This window comes from Perna viridis, chromosome 4 (genome assembly GCF_037379345.1).
Source record: "Perna viridis isolate PV_CMFRI_1.1 ecotype Kerala chromosome 4, ASM3737934v1, whole genome shotgun sequence".
Classification (NCBI taxonomy): Eukaryota; Metazoa; Mollusca; class Bivalvia; order Mytilida; family Mytilidae; genus Perna; species Perna viridis.
This window is the reverse complement of record NC_142448.1, coordinates 28,806,589-28,823,887: the sequence shown is the minus strand read 5'-3', so window position 1 is coordinate 28,823,887 and position 17,299 is coordinate 28,806,589. Positions and strand designations below refer to the sequence as shown.

At 32.6% G+C, this 17,299-nt stretch overlaps 1 pseudogene; it reads right to left on the bottom strand.

Annotated features, from left to right (window-relative positions):
* Positions 1 to 474: 474 nt before the first annotated feature.
* On the bottom strand, positions 475 to 8,732 carry LOC148619630 (patched domain-containing protein 3-like; annotated as a pseudogene).
* Positions 8,733 to 17,299: the final 8,567 nt, after the last annotated feature.

Below are 17,299 nucleotides of genomic sequence, written 5' to 3'. Positions count from 1 at the left end.
CTTTTTTTTTTTCGCTGTTTCTGCCGTCAATCAACTCTGCACGGTTTATCCACTAACCACATTCGAATAAATACTTACAAGTTTAATTATCGTGTGTCATGAAGCGAACACTTACACTTGCTTTGGTTTGTCTGATTTTGCTGGTATCTACATGCAAATAAATGCAGTTTGAAAAATATACTTTAGTTTTTGGCTTTTTACAGCCTTACAATTCTGATTATTGTGTCTATTGTACTTTCAGTTTTAATATTCCCAGCCACTAAATGTTAAAACCTAGTAGATTATATATCTTGTTTATATTAAAAAAAAAAAAAAGGCAACGTTGAAACAAATCAAAAATTATTCAAATCTTTTACGTCCTGTTTCAAAAAACGATTTAAAAAGCATTTTCAGCACCTCAAACATACAATGTCCATGCTTTATATACACTTATGATGCTATTCTTACTGAAATTGAAATTGATCAGTAAAACCCTCAAATTGTTCCGGTTTTATCAATCACGTTAGGCACATTTGGTGTATTTGGCCGAGGTACTTTGTAAGGTTCTTCCAGGGAAATAAATCTAACAACGTCCCCACTGCTACAATGTACTTTTGTTTTGTCTTGCTTATCGTGCACTTCACTAGATAAATCGTTATGTCCAGTCTCTGTAGGACCATACAGAGGTCCAATTAAAGACAGAAAAACTGGTAAAATAAATAAACCGTGCAAAGCTCCAACTACAACAACAGTGAACATACCTTAAAAAAAGAAAAAAAATATACGATTTTGAGAAGGCAAGCATTAAAATACCAATAACAGAAGAAAGTGCACCATTCAAAATAGGCCCGCCATCAAGATCAAGCACCGATGACACTCGTTCACTTCGATGTTCACATGGAGACAAATGTGTGCGCTAAAATCAACAGAAAAACATATACACATTACGATCTCTATCATTGTAACTGAACTCAATGTAAGATTCCATATCTCCATAAACCCGATGACCCCCAACATTATCGTTGCAACTGATATTGTCACCAGTAACGTTAATGTCGGAAGCGGCATAAGTATAGCAGTTACAAGAAATACAACAGATACAGCTATTGCTAAAGCTTGTACAGTCTGAGGAACTATTTGAGAATACTGTTCAAAGTATTTAAACGACGATGAAAACACAAAAACTGGAAGAGATGAAGAGTCAGCTAAATTCCTAAGGCGTATCATTATTTGAATCAATCAAACTTGTGTGAAATAGAGTCACCATTCAATAGAACATCATTTATAAATACACGTCCTTGTGGCGACGATAAAAAAGCTGTCAATCCTGTTATAAACTGTGAATTCGAAGTATTATCGTATTAGTTTGATTTAGAATATGAATAAAGCAATGATAACTGAAATGAAGACTGAACCTCATGGTCAGCTTTCGCTAATTCAAGTAATGTCATGATTTTTTTTTACATTCGAAGCATCATTATAATTCAGTGGAGATTGAATATTAAATGAAATAAATATATTTTGACTAAAAAGCTTAATGCCCGTATCATAAAACTTGTAGAAGTACAAATCTGGAAATACTAAGTTACGGAAATCAAGGCCTTGAAAGTTTTCAACACCCCAAGATGAAATTCCAATGTAACATAGGAACAACACAATTATAAAGGCATTACAATTTGTGTTGAGAACAATCTTCTTTATGAGTTTTTTCGGGTATTTTTCTATCAGACCCTCTAATTCCTCTCGAATTTTCTCCTCCACAAAAGAATGCAAATATCCTCGCTTTTCCCCGATTCCTTCAGTTTCTGTTTAGACTTTGTAGTGCAGTCCTTGTCACCCGCTGTTCGTTGATTGTCATTACTCCGATGTAAAATGTAGTGAGTTGAAATAACAAAAAAGAACGGCACAACCTATGATTTTAAAAAAGGTTGAAAACAAATTAGATATGGTATTGTTTGCAAATATAGCAGATGTGACTATGATATTAAATAGTGAAATAATTCGAGTCCACACTCAGAATTCTTATCGTGTATCCCTCGCCGAGTACACATTCATGTTATATGTGATATTATTTTATCGGATGATTTCAAAACGGTAATGGGTTGTTAGATATAAAGTCAATGTTGTAGGTTACAGACCACCAATTCAACCAATGAGCATTTGGAACGTACGCAAAAATAGTCCTACGCAGAAATTACCCCTGTTCCCCATAGTGCTGTGAAAAAAGTTCTCATCTTATTTAAAAAAATTTAACAGTTTCTGAAAGGAAAAACATTTCTGTACATTTTATAGGTGCATTTTGCTTCTTGTGATGTGAAGCCTAATCGCCATAATGATTTTTAAATATACCCCTATCTTGTGAAAACACTGGGATTTCCCATGCTATTTATAGACCCTTCACTTCCGGTGACCAGTACTGCACTGCAAGTCTGCTAACCCCACATGCCATTCTGAGGATTGTGAGCTGACATATGTAGAATCATGCTGATATATAGTCCTCTGCAGGTTAAAGTTAAGGTAAAGTCCAGAGAAGCCATTGAATATTGTGAAATTAGTATAGAAGCCTATGGGAAGTGGAATTAGTGGTTTTTAGCCTGTATGTATAAAAGTATTGTATTTTTTCCCTAACTAGTTCGGCATTGTGTCGTTTCGAGTTTTTCTGTAGCTTGATCACTAGATATTTATTGAATGCCACGCTACATGCACATGATAATTTCACGTACTGTGAAAGTACTTTAATTCGTGGATACCAATTTTCGTTGATTAGGGAAGAAACACAAGTTCGTGTATTTTTGATTTCGTGGTTTTTAAACACGAAGACCACGCAAATTAGTACCCCACGAACACCAGTACTTTCACAGTATAAACGTGACTATTTAAGTACAGGAAAACATTTACAAGTATACAAATATATTACAATATACCTCATATCATTTTTCGACGATATATTTTTGTGTTAGGAATTTTACGATTAACGAATACAGGATAAAAATGTCTTGTTAACTGATTTTAAGGCTTTAATAAAAGAAAATCCTATAGTCTCATTAAGCTTTTCTGAAAATAGGATGAGTTGCGATGCGGCATCTCTCAGACCCCAGTTGATGTTGGGTTTTAAAGTTTGTTCAATTATATATTTATGAATATCATTTTCAATCTTAATGCTTCTATTCTTTGAAAATAATTCATTTTTCCCATTTTTTCAATTGCATGATTAATTTTGTTCATAGAATAGCACCGCTTCCGTACATAGTTAGTACGCGGTTAAGGTAATATGCTCACTGGTTTAAAATTAAACTAATGTTACACATATCTTAGCATGAAGACAGAAGCTTTATGGTCGTCATCATGAACTCGTGGATCGTTATGGTGTATCCATCAGCACCATGAAAACTGATTTATTCAACGGGTCATAGTTTTCCTTTCCTCGTTTGTCTACCCCGGACTTGATTTTTTATTAGCAACTCGGCGGATGTTTCTAGAAAAGCTGAGAACGCTTACCTACCGTTGCACCTGGTCCATGCTCCCAGTGTTTAGTGGAGTCCGAGTTGCTCATTTACTTTTGTTACTTTGTATGTATGATTTTAGTTACTTTATGTTCTTTGTTGTGTATGTCTGTTTTCCATGTCTGGTCTTTGTCACTGGATTACATTCTTTTGATTACCGCTATAACCTTGGTTCCCTTGATTACTCTTTCAAAGTGGATTAGTATCATAATACCACTTTTGTACAAATGAAATCCAACATAGGTCCACATATTGAAAACTTATAAAAATTCTTCTTTTTTAAATCATAACCATAATCCATGATTATGTAATTTTGGTGTTTTATTGTTTCGCTAAGGCTCAATAAATATACTATAACCCAAATGATTAACATCATATAAGTCATTTAATTTCCAAAAGCAATAAAGTCTAGGGCCTACAAAAGAACAAAAAAAAAAAAGAAAACATGCAATATTGATGCTCCAATTGTGTGATGCAAAAAGGCGGGGACAAATATATGTCTTTACTGCTACATCCGTAAAAAATCGGGGCGAGCGTGAGAAATCAAGATTGGCGGGTATGAGAACCTAGGATTTTTTTTTATCATGGCCTAAAACCCAAATAGAATTTACCTGAAATATAGCGTATATGATTGTTCAAAAAAGCATGAAATAAAGTGTCTATAAATGATCTGCTTTATGAGAAAGGCATTGATAAAGTCACGTTCTAGCAAAAAATAAATGGAAATATCAAAGACTTCTGTCAAATAATTGTGTTGTTTTTTTCAAGTTTTAAATTTTGACTTAAAAATTTCATATTTATACACACAGAAAAAAACTTGATTATATTATCACGAGAATAGATGTGGCGAATATGTCAAAGAGACAAAAATCCCCCGGGATGAAAATGTCAGCCCAAGGCCAACCATTGGTCTTGAATGACCGACGAGGAAACACTCTCACCACAGGGGAGGGTGTGGCTGGCCCAAAGCATTACTATACACAGAAACAGCGAAAGAGTTCCCCATATATACTCAAGTAACATAAAATAAACTAAGGTGTTAACGTAACAAGACAAACATAGACCAGAAATTCCAGACTTGGAAAACAAATGCGACGGGTTTATTGAATATAAAACAAAAAAGAACAAAATCAAATCAAACCAATGCAAAAATACGATGTTTCACATTTGATCAGCATTTAAAAATAATTTATGTACCTGTGTACCATGAAAAGTTCCTGACACTAGGGAAAACAGATGCTGCTCCTGCACAGAAGGCGACGAGGTCGGTAATAGATGTTATGGTAACAGCAATACTACTTGTTCTCATAGTCTTCCCAATCCTGGTCTCCAGGTCGTCAGAACTGGCTGTGGCAGCAAGACCTGACATTAAAATAAACATATCATCGACTCCAATTCCTGTAATAAAAAGGAAGAGTAAACATATCATCGACACAAATGTCTATAATACAATAGAAGTATAAACATGAAACGATACCAATTACTGTAACCAGTAAGTAAAATGTACGTATGAAAATAGGAGATTTGGAATGTTTGCCAATAAGACAGTCATCCAACATTTAAACTTTAATTGGTCACCAAACGGTCTTCATTGTTTGGAAAGTCCCATACCATAACGCAATATGTAAAGGCCCCAAATTATGTTGAACTATTCATAAAAGACGAAACTCAACTAATTCTAAAGAAACAACAAATAACAATGAACATAAAAAACGGTTTATCTATCGGTTTGAATCATGGGCGAAAATATTTAAATATTTTTGACTTACATGATCCTCATATACAAATGGTGCCTTAGTACTTACCTAGTATCAGGAATGGCATTATAGCAGCACTGTCAACAAATACCGCACCACATAAACTAGCTAGCCCAAAAGAAGCAAGAATGGCTAGACATGTCGATAGAACACCAGCTAAACCTTAATTGTACCGATTATCCACACAGTTTGTTCCAATCAACGCGAAACAAGCGAATATAAACATTAAAATAAACTTAATTGTAAAAACAGTGATATATCCACTGACATTATTACTTAGTTCTAATGTTTGACTATCAGAATATGAGTATTTCACACTCAATGATTTGCTGGTGTATGATCCCAGTTTCTTTTACGAAATTTTCTTCCCATTTACGTGAAAGGCCGAAGTTCTCAACGTTGAGGTTAAATCTAAGTTTCGGAGCTTTTTTAATAAAACCTAGTTCCTGGGAAAGACCGCCATTAAATGTGTTTGTAGGAATGTTTTCACCCGTCAGAAGATTATAAAATTGACTCCGGTGGTCATATCAGTTACAAAATGGGAAGTTAGAAGAAAGTCTCCATTAATGACATATTTGTCCCTGTCTTTTTTTTGCACATAGATCTGCGTATTTATAAACCGTTCCAGGCATGTCTTCAATAGAGATATTTCTTACGTAGTCGACCATTGTAGTCAGCTCTGGCCAGTAAGATTGATTTAAAATGTCTCTTCCGTTTTTCACTTCAACGATTATCTCACCATACAAACCAATGTCGGGTAAACTTTGAATATTGAAGTTGTCTTTTGTGTTCACGGTGAACAACGACCGAACTTTAAACGACATAGTAGATATCTTTGAATTAAAAACTTCAGGTTTCCATATGAAAATAAATTGAAGAATGCCCATCTTTAACACTACCAAAATATATGAAAACGGATTCCGATATAAGTAGAGACCGACAACTATAAGAACTGTTATCAATTAGACTAACATAAAAAAAAAACCAATAAAACAGCAAAAAAAAAATAACACGCTAAAAAAATAAAAGAGTATAAGCAACCCGGACTCAGTAAAATCTAGGAGAATGAACCAGATTATCTAGTCGAATAAGAGTCCTCTGCTTTTCTAGAAGCATATTAATTCTAATGGTGCAGATTTATCCTGTTCAGCAAAGAGTACTCGTCACATTGCAAGTGTCGTGAGTATAGACGTGAAATCTATTCGAATATGTATGTCTCATCTGTGAGATAGAAACTCTATATCGGTCAACCAAATTGTGATGACGACCATTAAACGACAAAGACTAAACGTACTCTTGTCCGAGAGCTTTATATCAACATTTCCATTGATAAAAGATAACTAATTAGGAATTAAAGAAACATGTTTTAACGATGAATGATACAGTTAGTATTTACTTACCGTCGCTTCGTCCTTGCTTGTTTGATTTCCAATTGGAACATACTGATCAATTCCTGCTCAGTTTTTATCCTCAGAAGACCCAATCCTAACAATACATTCAGAACACCTATAATGATTACTGTTTTCCAAGGATGACGGGCAACAAAATGCCCAAGTCTTTCAAACTGTCCCCCAACGGCTTCCTCTTCTTGTGTAGTTTGTAAAAGTAAGACATCTTACAAATTAAGATGACAATTTACTTGTATAGCTACCCCGTTATCGATACAGCAACATTAATAAGCGATTAACGCTAATAGACAAATCTTGAATATTGAAACTCATGTTTTTCTCTTAAAAAGTTATCAAGTAGTTATCAAACTATCATTACACTTTTAAAACGGTTTCACAAAGGTCAAACCAAATACAATTTAGTACAAAACTTATCAGTAATTCAATTTCGGTATTCAATTAGGACGGTACAACGTTTAACATGAAGGACCAAAAGAAAGTAAATGAGGAAAAAGAAAAAAAAACAGGGGAAGATCATAACAACTTATGTCAAACAAATTGTTTTTATAATGATCATATTTAAAATAAAATTCGGAAATATTTTCTTAAATACCCTTCTCTCCGGATATACTTCAATTTTATATTGATAAGGAAGTAAAACACATAAAACGTACTTGTGCTCTTTACAATATTTATCATTAACATACAAAAAAGATCAAAAATAATTATCGAACTCAAAAAGAACCGGATTCAATTAAAAAATCCGTGTTTTGAAAAAAAAAAAACGCGTTTCTTGATCAAATCATTCGTGAATCTGGTTGCACTTCCCTTTCCTGAGAAGGAGTACATTATACAGAGTAATATATTACAATATATGAGCAAAATTTTAATTTTTGTTTAATATCATTTATAACTTTATGCTTCGGAGGTTTTGAACCTTTGCCATTTAATGTGCATAATCACTACACCCGTAAGCCCAACATTTCTTTATGGTACTTTTTTTTAGAATTCATTTCAGAAGCAATTAAAGGCGACATGTCCCTAGGGTTATCTTATGTCCAACGCTATCTGTGGTTATTGGTATTTCCCAAAGTATAACATTAAACACAACTGTCTGCCGATGACACTAGATATACTTATTGTTCATGTTGAGGGTTGTCGATCATTTGTATAGGTAATATCTTGGGTCGATCATTTGGATAGGTAATATCTCGGATGTAGAAAATGATGAGGCACAGCTTTTATCAGAAAAACATTGTCATCCATTTTTTTTAAAGTAAAGGTAATAAAGATAAAAGAGAAATTATCAATATTATCACTATATGTCGAGAACAGTAAAATAACTGACTGAATCAAGAATAAACTTGAAAATTAAATTAGTCACTGTATTGCTGACATGGTACAGCTTTTTCAAAGTAGAACGGTGAGTTAAACATAGATTTAAAGCTAGCCAACGCTTCCATACTGGCCATGTAGATTTCGGTCTAGATTTGTAAAATAGGTATATGTGCAGTCAACCCAGCGTTGAATTAAATATTTTATGTAGTAGTGAAAATAAATTGGCGATTATGTGTTGTATTGTTAAAGAATAATTTGAAATAAGATCTTGATATCGACGGGAAATTTCAGAGAGCCGATAAGACGCACCTTCTTATATCCTTGGTTAGTAAAACCGCTTGACAAGAAAACACCGACGTTTTTGAAAATCTGGTTTATCTGTGCAATCTTTACAATAACCTAATTGTCTTTGTGATGATAATCCTGTATGAAGGAGAAGCTGGTATATTGCTGACATATAAAGAAAGTAAATATTTTGGGAAATAAAAAAGTCTTCCATAAAGTCAAGTACAACGGTGATAACTGATGGGAGTAAAATTCGAGATTTTTGTCTGAAAGTCTGACAATGAGGCGATAAAAACTATGTCTGATGTATCTTTAGTGTTCTGTTTTGAAGGATACATTAACATTTCATTAAAAAACATCGTCGTTATCGCATGTTAAATCAAAAGGTCTATTTTCACGAATGCATTTGTCTTTCGGAAGACTCTGTAAGGATTCCTACCTGTATGAGATGACAAATATATAGGCAAGGAGAGACGTGCCATTGTCATCCATTGGAATGCCAACAATTTGTTGACGATTCTGTTCTGAAGTTTATGGTCTATATCAAACAGGTATTCGGACTACACTTTAACATTCTGGATTATATTTTTATCATTATATCGTAGGGGTCGATAAATCTTGCTATTAATTTTCTTAACTAAATTGGTGAATTTACTAAAACACCATAGTATTTAGAGATTTTTATTTGAAATTATGACAGAATTAAAATGAATCTTTAAAACACAAGTCAATGTTTGTATATTTTGATGTTGTTGGCATTGAGAGATTAAAACTCTTGTAGTTGACGAATATCAATTGCTTGAGAACAATTTTAGACTGGGTTTAGCATTATGCTCTAAATATTCCCCATAATATCAACTCTGCTGTAACATAAACTTGTTTACAAATACAACCATATAATAAAGGAGTATATTTTAGTATTTTTGTTTACTTCCCTATACATTTTGTATTTTACACAAACAGTGTATACACAACGTTCTCGTTTATGTTTCAACCGAGTTAAAGGAGGAAAGTTAAACCTATAAAATTGAAAGAAAATGAAAATTTGATATTGTAATGCAAGCTTGTTGATCGCCTAAATGCTTTAAGATTGATCGGTTAGATGTGCTTTTTTGACCAGTTTGAATATGCATATGGACAGGAACACGTTTATATCTCAAACAATCTTATTTCATAAGTAAAACACAGCAAAATGAGTTGGTATATACTTCAAACCTGGTTCTAAGGGAGACAATCCAAATTCAAAATATTTTAATGATGATAATGATTGAACACAACTCCGGTTTTAAATTGTAATAAACATATTTGTAGTTAGTAAAACCCATTCATTTAGAATAATTGTACTGGTAAATTGCAATACAACAGACAGCACAACATTGCCACCAGGCAAAGTTGGTAAACTCAGTAGTAAAAAAGAACAACACATTTATTGATGATATTTTGAAAACTTATTGTCTGTAATCTTTTTTTCGGTAGCAGAATATTTCTCAATAAGATCTAGATATATGAACTATCCGGATATACTTCAATGTCATATTGATAAGGCAGTAAACACATAAAACGTACTTGTGCTCTTTACAATATTTATCATCAACATGCAAAAAAAAGATCAAAACTAATTATCGAACTCAAAAAGAGCCGGCTTCAATGTAATAAACGCAGCGTTTGAGGCGTTTTTTTTAATAATCTTGTTCCAGAATTATATGTCTCAAGCTAAAGAGCACATTACGAAGAGATGCCAACTTAGTGACAATTGTTTCTGGTATACCGTTACAACTGAAAATGTAAATACTTTATTGCGCTGGTACTATACTATAAATGAAAGGGAAATTTATCATTTTAAAATCGAAATTGTCTCGTTTGTCAGTTATCTTTGTACTGAGATGACTGTCGTCCAATTTGAGGTAAAGGTCTAAAATGACGAAAAGGTAGACATTTACATTTCTGGTGAATAAATGAACGGAAGCCATTCTGCAAATTAAGAATCGTTTATGGAGAGAACATCGTCAATATATAAATTGGTGATATGATAGAATATAGCTTCTTAAACCCTCTTTTCCTTCTCAAGATTTTGAAGACACTCCGCTTTATATGACTAGATGATTTCTGTTAGACGGGTTTTCTTTTCAATTTATCGTGATAGAGGTAATATATTATGTTGAAAAGTCAAACATTTTTGTTGAATGAAGTTCAGCGAAGGAAAGAAATCTCAAGTTATCAAAATATCTGTAAAAGTTTTAAGAATTCACATGTGATTAATACCACTACACAGGTTTACAGTTTCAAAGTATGTTTGTTGTGTTTTCTTAACTATGGACAAAATCTTGGTCAGTCGTACACACAACTCTTTTGTTGGAGAAGTAGGTGCTCCTGCTTGGTACCCTAATTGAATGGATCTTTATGTAGTTTGGAATCCAAAACAAATAAGGTTAGTCTTCAGACTTCTATCTTTATGAATTTTTATCGAGATCATGTATGACTTGTGGTTAGATGATGAGAGACTGCCGCTTTTTCGTCTTTGAGTACTGATTTTGGTTGATCATTTATGCATTGTTTGAGGTTTCAAATGCAACGTTGTACTAAAGATCTGAAAGCTATTACGCAATCTGACCCAATTTGTTTTTATGGTTCTCTGACATTCGGGCCATGCAACTTCCAATTTCGGAGATTCTGATGTCGAACAGTGTTCTGATGACAATTTATAACATAATAAGATGGTTTTTGAGGTAGGCTAGTACGTTTATGTCTTAGTGTCTTGTAATTCTTGGTTATAGTAATTGGTAATAGTTAATAGTAATGGGTGATGGTGTTTTTGTAACTGTTGAGACAATTGGAACAGATTGATTTATATAACAAAACGGTGTTTCTTTCATATCTTGATCTACACTTAAAGATCGATGACAAAACTATTGACCAAACTTTATTACAAACGTGATGACTTTTCATTCAGAATTGTCAACTTTCATCTGTGGCAACATCTCTTCAGCATCTGCGTATGGAGTGTTCATATCACAACTCATACGTTATGCCAGAGCTTGCCGAAACTATGCTGAATTATTTGTATCGCGCTAGAATTCTAAAAAAAATAGGCTTCTGGAACAGTTTCATGGTCGTCATCGTGGATCGTTACGGTGTATCCATTGCGCCATGAAAAGTGATTTGTTCAACGTGTCATAGTTTTCCTTTCCTCTTGCGTCTACCCCGGATTTGACTTTTTATGAGCAACTCGGCGGGTGTTTCTAGAAAAGCTGAGGACGTTTACACTACTACTGCACCTGATCCATGACCCCAGTTTTTAGTGGAGTCCGAGTTGCTCATTTACTTTTGTTACTTTGTATGTATTATTTTAATTACTTTATGTTCTTTGTTGTGTATATCTGTTTTCCATGTTTGGTTTGTGTCCCTGGATTACATACTTTTGATTACCGCTATAACCTTAGTTCCCTTGATTACTCTTTCATAACATCTTTCAGTTAAGATTGTTGTTGATGTTGGTCAATAGTTTTGCCATCGATACCTTTAAGTGCCAATGGATATTTCAGAAATGTTCTGTTTTTTTTATTAAGAGGCATCGATCTGATCGGTTGGAAGTCGGAAATAAGCCACATCGCAAACGATACGCGTCAATCTGTACTTTGATGAAAAAAATATATTTGTTTCCTTTGTCAAGTTCTTAATCTCAATGGTTTGTAAGAAAATCAACTGGCATTGAGAACAGATTGAGTACAAATTATACAGACATTGTATCACGAATGTATTAAAAACGTAATATATTGATTTAAATGGCAAGAACTGTTGTACAACATGCAAACAATGAAGAGTAATGCTTCCCAGCCTAACAAAAATTGTCTAAACGTAAAGTAATTTTGTTTAATACACATATATAAAAATAACTCAATTCAAGGTTGTCAATTGACGAATAGTACAAAAACCATTAATCATTGACATTGACATGTTCCATAAGTCTTTCGGGCATTTAAATGATTATGTAAACTAACGGTTTAATGCTTTTCCACCGTCTAGATTCTGCCTCCCATATGTTTCTGAATTATTCTCTAATCATTGATATAAAAAGCAGCACATTTGATTAAAAGAAATAAAAACTTTGTGAACGTTCTACTGTTGTTTGGTTGTAAACTATCTGGTGCTGCAAAGTGTCTGGTCATGTGCATGATTTTTTTTCTAGAAAGGTAACGAAATGTTACAATGTCGAGAAATTATTAGATAATTGAATTAAAAACAATTTATAGTTATCAAATAAACATTTCATGAAACATTGTATACAAATGCTACCTTTTCAAAATTACGTAATCCTCTTCTGCACAAGTCGGTCAGAGTTTATGTCATCTAGTGAACTCTAATTCAATTATGATTTTGTAGAAAACATCAAAAAGTAACTAAATGCCCATGAGACATCTAACGCTTGCACAATACTTGAACTATCAAACAGCGAAGAACTCATTTCTGTTCTACTGACAAAACATTAATTTCTTTTTAAATCGAACATCTATTTCATCATTCTATCTTACATCACAAAATTTTTCTGTACATGACATACATACATAAACTTTTAGTCAATACCAGATTGATAGTATGTATAATTAGCTTGCATTTCTTGTTATTAAGGAACATTGAGATTAAATTGATTATAACGGTTTAAACTTAAGTACTGAAATTTCTGTATGAAACTGTAACAATAATAATCCACTTCAACCAACATTGTTTCATGAAGTTCATTTTTTCAGTCAAGCATATTACAAAGGTAAAATAAAGCATACATCCAATTTGTATTGGTGTAGACAAACAAATAACAAAGTATCTAAGCAATATATACACAATTTAGATGAGCCAAAGATACGTGTATAACCCATATATTTCGGGGCTACGCAGGCTTTTATCCTGGACCAATAATAGTTTTATATAATCATGTTATGAATTAATATATTTGTCTCAACGGGAACTGCTTATTGCACAATATTAACTTTTAGAATTAAAGTGTATGGGGAATTTGATAAAAAATACTGTGAAATGTTGTTTTTTTTTTTTTTTTTTTTTTTTTTTTTTTTTTTTTTTTTTTTTTATGTGGTCTAATATATGCTGGGCAATTATAAAATTGCATACTTCATAAAACGAAAATTTGAAACATTAGTAGTTAGTCATTACATTGGTAATTTCAAATTTGTTTCATAAGTTTCCTTAATTTGTGTGAAACAACATAAACACAGAATTCAGTGACATTACAGAGGGGAATTAATATCATAAACTCCACAAGTATTTAAATACTTTTTTTGCGATTGATAACTATTTTTTGCGAGTTTTTTATTTTCTAAATTAATAACGCTAAATATGCATAGTAGACATCGTAAAATTCGTAAAAATAAATACTTCGCGAAAAGTATCCAAAATTGACATTAAATGAAAAATATAAACTTGCAAAAATAAAAAAAAAGACTACGTCACAAAATGGTCAAAGATATTATATAACTTTCAGATGTGTGGTGTTGTTAAAGCAGCAACTTAAAATTGTTTTTATGTAATGAATTATATCATGCCAAACGTAGCTTCTTTATAGTGCATTGGGTGTAAGTCTTACAGCACCAGGACAGACGTACTAAATCACATTCCGAACAAAACGAGGTTGCCATCATTTCTTCATTAAAAGGTTAAGAATCCCAAATGACGTTTCTTATGTATTGCATTGCAGTGGTTCTATTCTTTGTAAACGACCACAGAACGGAATGTTAACAGGCAAGTATTAGTACTATTCCATCTTACAAATCATTTAATATATATATATTAAAAACATAGTATTAAAACGTTTATCACTTTGAAATAATACATAGTCAAGTTCAAATAATTTGCGGACTTTTGTTGGTTTATAGCTTTATAACACTGGTATAAAAAGCTAGCCCTGATGTTGAAATTTACATGTGTTGAAAACAAGCTCCGGAACAGCGTCTGACGTTCGAAATTCACACTAGAGCTGCAGGCAGCTCTCTCAGAAAATGCAAGAATTTTGCAGACTTGGAAAAAGTGAATGATTTTACTCGACGTTATCCGATTTGCCAAACAATGTATGATTTGAATAACGCTCGAGAATTTCGATAGGCCTGTCTGCAGCGGTTAGTATGGGAGGAAACGAGGAGCTTGGTTTTGAGAAGTTATGTAAGGTAGCTACCTGTTTGTCGGTAATCCTGTCTTTCAAATTTAATACATTGTGTAATTTTTGGTAATGTAGTTTTATATTCAAACCATAAGATAATTAATTGTCGGTATAAAGCATTAATGTCTGTATGTCAATATATATATATATATAAATTTGAAAAAAATAACGCAATTTTTTTCCGCATAATTGTTTCTAAAGTCTGTATAAGCGAAACAGTAAAAAATTTCTAGCGTTCGAAAATTTTCCTTATTTTTTTCGGATTAAAAATGTTAAATAATGGCCACTGTATAATTCATTGAAACAAAAAAGTAATTCTACATCATAACACACACAAACATAATAAAAAAACAACAAAAACAAAAAACAAAACGTTACATTCATTCATCTTGTCGGACATTTTTAGAATTTTTCAGTACAATCTAATATCAAGCATAACATCATCCACTTGATTTTGCGTTTCACAGATCCTTCAATAATGTAACTCAAATGAACTAATTCATTTTATAGCGGTTGACCGTCTTATGGAATACATGTCATGCATATCATGGAGAGGCTGATTATACAATCAAACATAATTTGTTTCGCATTATTCCGCCTTCCCGATGTCCTAACTAAAAGTAACAATTACAAAACAAACTTACAGGTAAACATATCACTATTTCAAAAACACTAGATATAGATTTGAAGAAATCTCTCAATCCTAAATTTAGTTTTTAATCATTTCATTATTGGCTATATTTGTAGCAAGATTGCATATGCATTTTTAGTCTTGGCTAGCGTCTATTGTATGTATATTCCTTCTTTCTGTACACTGTTATCATTGTGTATGCGGCTTTGGTACAGAAATCTTCTATGGATAACATTGGCATATATCTTCTGCACAGAGAATATCAAAATACCAGATCTTCAGAATATGAAGTTATTCATGTTATTCTTGGCTTATTGTATATCAGTATATTTCCTCTACGTGTATAAGGAACAAAACAGGACAACTCATTCCTTGTTTTACTACTTGTTTTATTTCTAACTATCTTATTTATTTCATAACGTGTACATGCTAAAAAATAAACCGTAGACATGATATATCATTCGACAGATTTCCCCTGTTGATTTTGTAAACTTGTTTTTTGTAAACTGATGGAATGAATAAAAGATTATACAACATATTTTACGTTACTCACGTTTGCATAATATTTGCATGTTTTCGGTATAGTTATTTTGAATAAAGATTGAAATGTAATTAAATTATGGTACCAAGTACGCAAATACTCCCAAAAGTAGACTAATAAAAATCCTGGAATTGTGTTTGCAAGCACTAACTTTTATTCTGATATTTTGTTAGCCAATGATATAATTAATGAATAAACGGTTGATACCAGCTTCAGTCTTTTTGTGGAATATTATTCATTATTCGCTAAACTTCTTCTGTTTATTGGGAACCTTACACATGTAAAAGTTAACTCGTCTTAGCATATTTGAATATCAGCAAAACATTCCGAAGAGGGAGCAATGGTTCAATTCAAATACATCAACACAAAATGTATGACCAGACTAACATGAAAACAGAAAAACAGGAAACAATGACGATCTACCTATACATTCAGATATATTACATATTTATATGATGATAAACAAGACGTTGCAACTTAATCACTAGCAATATGAACGTTCATTAAACTCTACACTGACATTAGGTGTTCCGGAAGGGTAAACACGTGTTGCTCCGCTAGCGGCATCTGTCATAATGCAAGAGTAATCCGTTAAGGTCTAGCAACGATAATCCAGCTTTCCGACTCGAGTTGCAAAGGGGTCCCATAAAAATCAATTCACATATGCTGGATATCATTCAAGATGTAAATAAAGTAAATAATGAAAGAGTGGACAACTATCCCAAAGTAGATATCTAGATAATTAAAAAAACACCATAAAAAACATCGGACATTATCAATATTATATGTATAAAGGCCGGAACATTTGAGGTTGAACTTAATATAACATAGCATAAAGCATGTTCAATTAAATTGTACTACTGAAATACTGTGAAAGTACTATTGTTCGTGGGGTACCAAGTTTCGTGGTTTTCGTGGGTAGGCCAAAACAGGATATTTGGTTCCCAACGAAAAGTAGATTCACATTGATGTGTATACTGTTACTTCAAAACCACGAATTCAAGAATCCACTAGCTTGTGTTTCTTCCCTGATCCACGATAATTGGTATCAACGAATTAGAGTACTTTCAGAGTAACAATGATTGAAGTTTCCATACTTTAACTTATCAAATGAAAGCTTTTGTAAATATGGTATCAAAGATTATATATGAGAGAGAACATAATTTTCTTTTGCACTGAACAAATATTTGCAAACAAAATACAGTTAAACCTGTCTAAAGCTAAATCAGAATAATCTGAATAATTTGAATAACTCTCTGAACCAAATATGTTAAATGTATTTTGGACCTTTGTAAACCTAACATCTGAAATCACATGTGCAATCAAAAAAGCACTTAAGGATGCTATAATAAAACATGGTAATCACCTTGTCTGTTTTGGTCGATAAACATTATTAATGTCGGATTCACAACAGCCAAGGTTATTGATAAGAGTTTATATTTTCAACCGCACTGGTGATAAGGCTTAACGTTTTTTTTTTTTTAAATAATCGAAAGTTGGTGTTAATGAATAAGAAATCAAATAAGACATGATTTTCTGTACGTTTTTCTTCTTTCGTCTTACAAAAAAAATTAAATTTCGTAAATCTGATTTTTAACAAGAACTAATACGGTATTCCATTAATGCATTCCAAGTACAAAATATAGAATATCAGTATTTGTATTTTAACAGCGGGATTATTTTTGCCTATCAGTGTCACCTTCGGGCGTTGCTA